At 30.4% G+C, this 9,665-nt stretch overlaps 1 long non-coding RNA gene across 1 annotated transcript; it reads left to right on the top strand.

Annotated features, from left to right (window-relative positions):
- Nucleotides 1–6,396: 6,396 nt before the first annotated feature.
- Nucleotides 6,397–8,074, top strand: LOC126884286 (uncharacterized). The gene is made up of 2 exons (XR_007697940.1): nt 6,397–6,836; nt 6,908–8,074. It is a non-coding gene; the product is annotated as an uncharacterized LOC126884286 (long non-coding RNA).
- The last annotated feature ends 1,591 nt before the right edge of the window (nt 8,075–9,665 follow it).

The following is a 9,665-nucleotide window of genomic DNA, read 5'->3' on the forward strand; positions in this document are numbered from 1 at the left end:
ATACTGAGAAAACTAATAAATATTTTTGAAAAATTTAAACACAGAATGAAAGATTACATTATTACCGAGGAAATTTTTTTAATAAGATACGTATTTGAAATTAAAAATCACACATTTTCTGTTTTTTTTTTTCACAACTGTAACTTATTAAAATAAACATTATGGAAGTTTTAGGGACTTTCGGCCCTCGATAATAACGTAATCTTTCATTCTGCCCTTAAATTTTTCAATAATACTTATTAGTTTTCTCAGAATTAAAAAAAATGAATGCATTTAAAAAGCATTAGAGCCGAAATTTTGCGCCTACGCCCTTAATGGCATAGACATTAGTCATTCAGTCAGTTGTAATAACAAATAGACAATTCTATCCTTAATACAATACAATAATAATAATCCCATACAATACTGGTACAATAAAGGACAATAAAATGGATATCGGATAAGATGTACATTTAGGATAAAAAAAGGATCCAAATCTAAACTGAAATCATAAAAAATTTCATGCTCGCATACAAATCTTATGGAAACGTGCATGTGTCTGACAAGAAATCTATAATTTATATTTTTGTTGTGAGCCTGTAGCCAGCAGACTGGATATTGAATGGTGCATGTATATTAAGTTTGATTAAATTTTTATAGAGGCAGTTTAAATGCTGTTAAAACTTAGTGTCTACATTCAAAAAAGATATGATCAAGATCACCCTGTTTCCTGTAATGTTTGCAATTATCGTCTTCAATTACATTTATTTTAAATAAATGAGTTACCTATATTGCTTTTTGAGTTATATTTCTTCAGTTATTAAGAGTAACTAGGTTTTTGTATAAAAAAATTTAGATGAAGTCTAAGACGAAGACGAAATTTAGGATGAAGTCTCTGACAATATTAGAATAGCTCGCTTTGGAAAGAAAAATAAAAATGGGTACCATCCATTTAAAGTGTTCTTATCTTCAACTGAAAATGTTCAGACAGCAGACATGCAGTTCTTAAACAGAAACACATTGACCATGCTAAAACCATCTTTATCAGCATTGATCAGACCCCTAATAAAGGGAAGGTACTTGAATCTGTATATAAAATTTGAGCTTTTGTCTTCTCAGGAAGCAGGGGACAGAACCTGTTGATACGGTATTATAATATCCCAAAGGTAATTCAAAAAAGCCACAATGACTTGGGCAAGCTCTCCATTTTTATTGAAAATGGTAGAGGACTTCGGACTAAATTGACAACTCTGACTCTAAATGTTTCTAACAGCTACTTTGATGTGATCATATTTACTGAAACATGGTTAACACCTTTAATTGTTAACTTAATAAAAACCATACGAAAGCACTAATTGCTAGACTTCAGGAGCGGAATGTAAGTTTACCGCTGAATATTTCACATCTACTAAGCTTCAATACCAAAACTATTAATGATATTATCATACAATTTCTTAAAGATTCTAAAATAAAAATTTAATATGACATCTTCAATCTTCAACTTTCAAATATCTGTGGCAAAAAGTTTATCTAATGCCATCTCCTCTTTGTGAACACACACACACACACACACACACATGGTTAACACCTGATACAAGCGATGCTGAAATTGGTTTATTTAATTACGATATCTACACACAAGACCTGACACAAGAATCCATTAACTTCGACAGTGGAGGTGGTGTGTTAATAGCTGTTAAACAAGTTTTATCCCATCAGATGCTTCTGCTGGACAGGTGTTTGTTCAAATGAACAACAAAAATCATATTGACACCAAATGAGGATGCTATAATGGTAGATAGACTTTTTTATAAAAAATGAATGCATTAAGAAGAAAATTGAATTAATAAGACTTGCTTCAGCAAGTGTAAACATTGAAAGAACTATACAATGGCTAAAATCTTTAAAAGTCAAAGTACAAGTTACTTTATTCCTATTAAATAGTTTCCTTATATGAACTGATATAAATATTATTTGAGGTATTGTTAGCCTTTTTACAACAATACTTAGTAATGATAAAAATTAATTTATGTGTACAGTAGAACCCTGATTGTCCGTGCTCCTCGGGGTCAGATGTGGCATGGATAATTGAAATTTATTTCTTATATAATAATATAATACATATATACATACATATGTACCTACCATAAAAAGATAATAGAAAAAATGATTCTTTCATTACGAGTCTTCTTCTTGGCTTACAGAGTTTCTGTCGAGTGAATAAGGTGACGCTATTTTGATAAAACCTCAAAAATGCAACTTCAGTAATAGAAAACCATAGCACAGATAATCAGGGTTCTACTGTATATATTATCTGAATTCACAGATGATATGAGTGTAGTCAAGTGTGAATATTCTTTTCAAGTAAAAGTACCTATAAGAAATAAAACAATCTTTTAAAACAAGTTTTTTACTTATATAATTGAAATAAAACTGATAATACATTGTAAAAATATACCTCTACCAAAATTTTTAACATTTCTTGTATAAATTCTACATCAAATGGTACTTTAATAAGAAGTGTGGACTTATCAAATGGACAAAACACTACAAAATAACATATTTGTAGTCCTGTAAGTAGCAATTGCACTTGTCCATAAATACATATGATTTTTCTTTAACATAATATTGTTTTCCTTCTTCAATTATGCATAAATATTTAAGGTCACGTAAAATTGATTGCACGGATTTTGTTTTACCTGCCAGAGGACAGTTTATTTCTAGACATTTTCCGGAAACAATTCCATTGATACTGTCAGTCAGAGTTATTTTTTCATACATATTTAAAGCAACTGATTCATAATTTTTTCCCACGGAAGGGTACAGTATTTTCTTTAAAATTGGAATTATACAATTGGTTGACTTTAAGTACCCAACTTGGGCTTTTATTTTTATCATAAGTAAATAAACGGCAATACATTGTCCCAGTTACTTGCAGTCACGTCAGCTTTTTCCATGCTTCTCCAGTTCGGTTTAGCATAGCTAAAGACATTTCAACAGAGTTATTGTAGCTTACTTCAACATTATTTGAGTAAAATAGAGCTAAATCATAATTTAGTACAATATCAGTAGCCCATTTATCAGCAGACTGGTAGGACTTTATTGTTGACTACATTGTATTATTGTTTTTTTAATTATCCCCACTGTTGTTTGATGTCTGTGGTGCTTAATTTTTTCAAATTTTCCATGGTATGCCTGTAAGCAATAAAAAAGAACTATTAAACAAGTTGCAGGGAAATGGTTCTTTTATCAAACCATTATGTAATCACTTATCGAAAAACATATAGTAATGTGCCAATTATATGTTTGCATTTACCTGAATTTCCAGCTTTACATGTACAATTACATAGGTACAAACATTTTCAATATCAATCATTTCAATTTACAATTATAATGGTTTTTGGTGGGGTTGTCCTTTCAAATTGCCTGTTTGAAGGCACAATCACTGCGGTTTTCCCACTAGATGATAATATTTCACAAGTAATAATACGGTTGGAATCTAAAATTGCTTTCCTTTTTACTGACTACTAAGGTTCTTTTTCTTTTAAAATGTGTTTAAAATATCCTTATCCTATCAAAAGTTAGAATGTCAACAACAACATAACCAAACACCAAACATAACAAAGATTATCAATGACAATAGACATATGACAATAGACAATGATAATCGACGTCTCTTCTCATATTTGAAGATGTGGCAACAATGGATTTCCATAAGAACTTTAGCTCTTCCTCTTGTAGGAAGCAGAACGCACTGAGGATGATCTGATTCAGATTGAAAATGTTTTGCAAATCCTTTTGGAGGACTTTTATGTTTTTTAATAAAACTTTTTATACCAATAATACAAAAGAAGGGGCAACATTAAATTGGAGGATCCGAGAAGTTAGCTACAGATATAAGGAAATGAAGGCATGACAGTGTTGCCATGTGTTCTTAGGATAAATCGGAAAAGAGCATGTGGTATATTTTTATTAATTTATTTATTAACATGGAAAACATTAACTATGTAGATAAAATAACGAGAAAAATTTTTAAATTTCTTCTAAAGTTTTTACTTCTGTATGGTTTTTTAAATCGCTGTGTCTAGGTACACGCTAACGTGTACGCAAATAAAAAAGTTAGGTACACGCTTAAACGTCATCAAGTCAGTGACGTCATTATTTAGCGTGTACTATGACTGGGTTTTTTTGGTACACGCTAATTTGAGCCGCGTGTATGCTGTGGTATTAAGTATCTGCAAGTATCGCGAGTGTCAGAGTGTGGTTAGAATTTGTCTAATCGCCTTATGTTTACACTTTAATATTGATTTGTAAAGAGTTTCCTTATTTTTTACTTGTTTAGTGTTTTTTTTTAAATGAACTATATGGAGTGTGGACAATTATTTAGTTCTTTTAAGGAGTTTAACAACATTCTAAAACAGTAAGAAAAAGATAAGAGACAAAAATTCGTGATTAACGGTAGCAGAAGTAATAAGATAAAATATACGGGGCGATTGATTAGTCTGATAAAGCTCAGTAGATCCGCTATAGTAATAGATAGCAATAAAAGTTAGTATCAAAAATTTTAGCAAACTTTGAGCTTCATATTACAAAATTACTAAAATTAGTTAGAATGTTACAGGGCGTTCGATAATATACTGGCGGACCAAACTTATGTTTTTTAAATGGAACACCCTATATTTTATTTTATGTTCGAAATCTTCTTAACTTCCATATCACAAAAATATAAAGGTTTATTATGTTATACAGGGTATTTACAAAGTTATAACCAATTTTCTATGAAAATCGTAAAAAGTTCAACTCCCTGTATAAATAAAAATAAACACCAATATAAACTGGTATAATTAACTTACGTATAAAAATTATTTTAGCAGTATTTTGTATATATCATGTTAACTAATATTTATTTTGGTAACCTGAATATATACTTTTATATGCATCTTGTTTTGTTAAGGCCGCGTCTCACCATCAAATAATTTGATCAAACAGTTTGAGCAAACTTGACGTACTTGAGGAAGTACGTCAAAGTGACGTCACAATTGCAGTTTTTTGAAATTCTAAAAATCTGTGCTCTCACTATCAGTCTAGTTTGATCAAATTTTTTGTATTGAGTTGTCTAACTTGTTTGTACTTTATTTAAAATTAAAATTTTTCATTATTATCTTAGAATATAAAATAAACAGGAAGGAGTCTGTCATATATCAACAACACCTTAAATTTCTAGCGGAACCGGCCATCTTGAACGTCTGTGGATGACTCATAAGTTTTTGTCAACTAGGTAGAAGATGTTTGTGTATTGGATCAGCTATGTGCATAGGCGTACTATCTGGTAAAGCTCTTGTATATGCAATAAATTAACTGAAGTTATTAGTATAATAAAATGTTATTTACTGACTTTTCAACAAAATATTATATTAATACGTATTTTCTCTTGATCTATAGCTGTTTGTTTAACATCAAAGATGTAATAAAATCGTTAAGAATTTCTTTTCTTCCCTCTTTCAAAGGTACGTCACTGGAGATAGAAAGCAAATCTGACAGCTGATCGCCATTTGCAACCTCCTTCCTGGCTCGAAGTCATTTCGCATTGTACTCCTTCCTAGTTTATTTTATATTCTAATGGGCCGGTTGTTCGAACGCTAATCAACAATGATCATTATCAAATAATTAATTACTGTCAATGTCAACTTTGTTTGGGTTGTTAAAAAGTCTGTGGAGTCTATAATCAATTAATATAACAATAATTATTAACATAATTAATAATAAATCTCATAATTGTAATTAATTATGTTTTCAGCAACCCAAACAAAGTTGACATTGACAGTTTTGGTGACAGTAATTAAATATTTGATAATGATCATTGTTGATTAGCGTTCGAACAACCGGCCCTAAGATTATTATCCACAATGAACACTCAGGATGTGACGTCACTAACTGTCACTTTGTGTCACTAACTGTCAAGTTTGATCAAATAACTGTCAATTATTTGATGGTGAGACGGGGCCTTTACAATTAAGTTTGAAACATCTGAATAGTTTTGCTTCCCTTCCCCTTCCCTTAATAAAAGTATTTTCTATCAAACAAACAACAAACACTAAAAATATCAAAATAGCGTGTACCAAAATATAAAGTCACCGCGCACGCTAAATAATGACGTCACTGGCTTGATGAATTTTAATTCGCGTGTACCTAACTTTTTTATTTGCGTACACGTTAGCGTGTACCTAGACACAGCGTTTTTAAATACATATTTTCCGCTTGGCAGTGTTGCCATGTCCTCATAATTCAAGACTTTGACGTTTATGTCACCGCTGCGAGGCAATGGACAAGGAAAGAGAGAGGACGAGTATGAATCATATGACTAAAAGTGAAGCCGATTTGCCAGCTGCGGCTAAAACTCGCCCTGATGGAATACAGTGTTGCCAGATTTACTGTTACGTTCCGTCACAAATCATCTGTCATTCAAGTCATTATGTCAAGAAAAAATGTGGTTTTGTTTTCAAAATTGTTGAAGTTCTATTTTCTATTTGGTTTGGTTCTATTTTTTAGTCATGAAGTTAAGTAGTATCGTGGGATATTTGAAGTTCTTGGGTACTCAAAATTCAAGAAGTTTTAGAAGGAAAACAAGTTTTAAACTCTGGTCATCTTATTTTGGCTGGAAAAATAGAGGAAAGTTCTGAGCATACCATCAAAATATAATATGGTTTATTCCTTCAGTAAGGTCCAATCCCCACGAAATTAAAGGAACCGTATCTTTCACAAATGGCATGAGCATTAGCCAAATGTTATGTTCTTGTAAAGCAGAAAATAGTGGAAAATGTAAACATGTCTCTACTCTTGTTAAATGTAAGTATAAGGTATGTAAAGTTCCAAAAATAAATGCAATCATGAAAGGAATATTTTTGATTTTACATTGATATTGTTTTAGGGAAAATGTGAAATTAATGGAACATTCAGTACATGAGTTGAAAAAATGTTAACAGATTGGCAAGTGAAGACCATTTTTAATTGATCTAAACATTTATAGAAACAAAGTATATGGTTGATATAAAATATTACCTGCCTGAAGTAACTTGATGTACAAATCAATAGTAACCATAATTTTTTTCCCAGGGCCAGTGAGAAACAATGTGCATTTCATTTCTAAGTGTTCTAAGGAAAGCTTGCGTAAGAATAAATAGTTCTGTACAATGAAGATTAACCTAATCTGTTTAACCATCGAAATTATTGTATTGTTATAAAAATAATCTCCATTTCATATTATTTACATTTACAAACATTAGCCTAGAATTTTATTGTGTCTACATTAGTGGCCATAGTCCCAAACCTCCCCTGGTCAACGGAGGTACTGTCTTTCGCAGATGTAGTAATGCCGGGTTTGATACATTATTGCTAAATAAACTTTGTGATTAGTAACTTTTCACAAAATAAACAGAGTTTTAATAGTTTTCACTGTACTTAAATATTTTTTACATTCAGTGGTAATAACATTATATTTTGTTTTGGTATTTAAATTTACCTAAATATTTATAGAAATATACTATACTAAATTCAAGATGCAGTAGAAATAAACAAACCAAGACACATTAAATGCTACTATGAGCACTCCCGAATCATAATTTACAATGTATATACATTGTAAATCCCAAATAATGATTTTCAAAGTTTATACATTGTAAGTTATGATTCGGGAGTGCTCCTAATAGTAGCATTTAACTTGTCTTGGTTTGTTTATTTCTACTGCATCTTAATTTTAAATTTAGTGTAGATGTGGCCATCATAGGACTCTTACTTATAGATGCAATAAAATTATTGGTTTATTTTCATTTTAAATGTTATACTTCCAGTATTGTATGTAGTACCTAGTATTAAAACATATATTTTTAATTAAAAATAAAAATATCTTATTTCTATAATGAACAACATTAAATTTACTTCTTGCGGGAGTAGAAAAAAGTTATAGTAAATATTTTTAACTCGTTTAGCTTTTGATGATATTTGCCATATGTTTGTGTAAGACATGTTTAAGGAGTAGTCTAAGGGCATATTATTATACTTTGTTATACAAAATATACATAAAATTTTGAAACTTTCAGCTTCATTTTTTCATTGTTTCAATATTAAATCCCAAATTTAGACTCTCCACCATTTTCTCATAAAAAAGTATGTTCAGTTTTTACCCCAGGTAGACCGAAACCACCAAAAAATTGATGTTACTTAAGTTTTTAAGTACTAAAAAAATGTGTTTCATCAGATACACAAAATAAATGCAACTGATTATGTTCGGATAGTTGGGTCCCTCTTAATTTTTATTCCTAAAAACTTTACTATTAAACCAAAGTTTTAGTTAAAAAAAAAACAAAATGTTTGCTTCTGTGTGGAGTTACAAAAATAAGTTGAAATGCTATTTAAGTTCGTATTATTTCCTGGTGATCCTCTGCCATACTAATTTTACACTGTTCTTACATGCAAGCATTTGTAAATTAATTTACCATTAAAGGGCGGCCCAAGGTATATTCATCTTAAATGGGTGGTTGTAGTTTTGTATATTTTATTTTCATTTTGTATTATTTTTATTTTAGTTTTGTAATATTTTTAAGAACAAATAAAATAATTATTCTGAACTGTTGTTTCTTTATCGAACTTCTTTTTTTTTTTTGAAAAAAGTGTCAACAAATCCATATATTTAAATTCAATATAAATGTAAATTTTATAGATAGAATTTACATAAAACAAGAATTTTTCATGAATGTTTGTTCAGTTTATCTATTCTTCTTGTCTTTTTTCCTTATGCCTATTAGGGTGTCGGATTATGGTCCGTTGTTTCTTTCACCCATTTTTCTATGCTTTTCTGTTTTTGGCTAGGCTTTTCATTTCTTCTTTCGTTTTCCCTCGTACATGTACTATATCCTCTATTTGATCCCTCCAATTCTTTCGGGGATGTCCTCTTCTCCTTTTTGTTGCGTTTCCCATTTCCAGAATTTTCCTGGCCATCCTTTCTGGTTTCATTCTTATGATATGTCCATACCATTCCAGTTGTTTATTTTGGATGTGATATACTATTGGCTCTATTTATGTTCTTCTTCATTTCTTATTCTACCCCATTTTCATTTTCCTGCAATCATTCTTAAGTGTTTCATCTCCATCGCTTCTATTTTTGACTCATGTTTCTTCTGTATTGTCCAATTTTCACTTGCATAGGTTATTACTGGTCTTGTGTTATTGTATTATGCATCTTCCTTTTCACTTCCATTTGTATGTCTTTATGTCCTAGTATGGGTTTATTTAAGGTATAAAATATTCGTGTCGATTTGTTTCCTTCGTTTGCAATTTCAGCGTCTATTTTCCCGTCGTGAGTTATTATATTCCCTACCTAGGTATGCATAGGTTGATACTTTTTTTAATGTTATCTGATTGCACTTTATTTCTCTGTTGTTTAGGCCTTCCTTGTTATTTATTATCATTGTTTTGGTTATCTCTTAAGCTTTCGTTTCATTTTTCTGTACGCCTTACACCTTATTACTATTAATCCATATCATGTATTCCTTTTTTGTTCTTCAGTTTTACTACATCCTTCCTGGCTCTTGGCATTTGAACACTCCAACAAAAAAATTATAGACATCAATTTCAATCCTATTCTTTAATTAATGTATGGTATTATATTATATCTCTGTTATTTATAGTCT

Source organism: Diabrotica virgifera, chromosome 5 (assembly GCF_917563875.1).
Source record: "Diabrotica virgifera virgifera chromosome 5, PGI_DIABVI_V3a".
NCBI lineage: Eukaryota > Metazoa > Arthropoda > Insecta > Coleoptera > Chrysomelidae > Diabrotica > Diabrotica virgifera.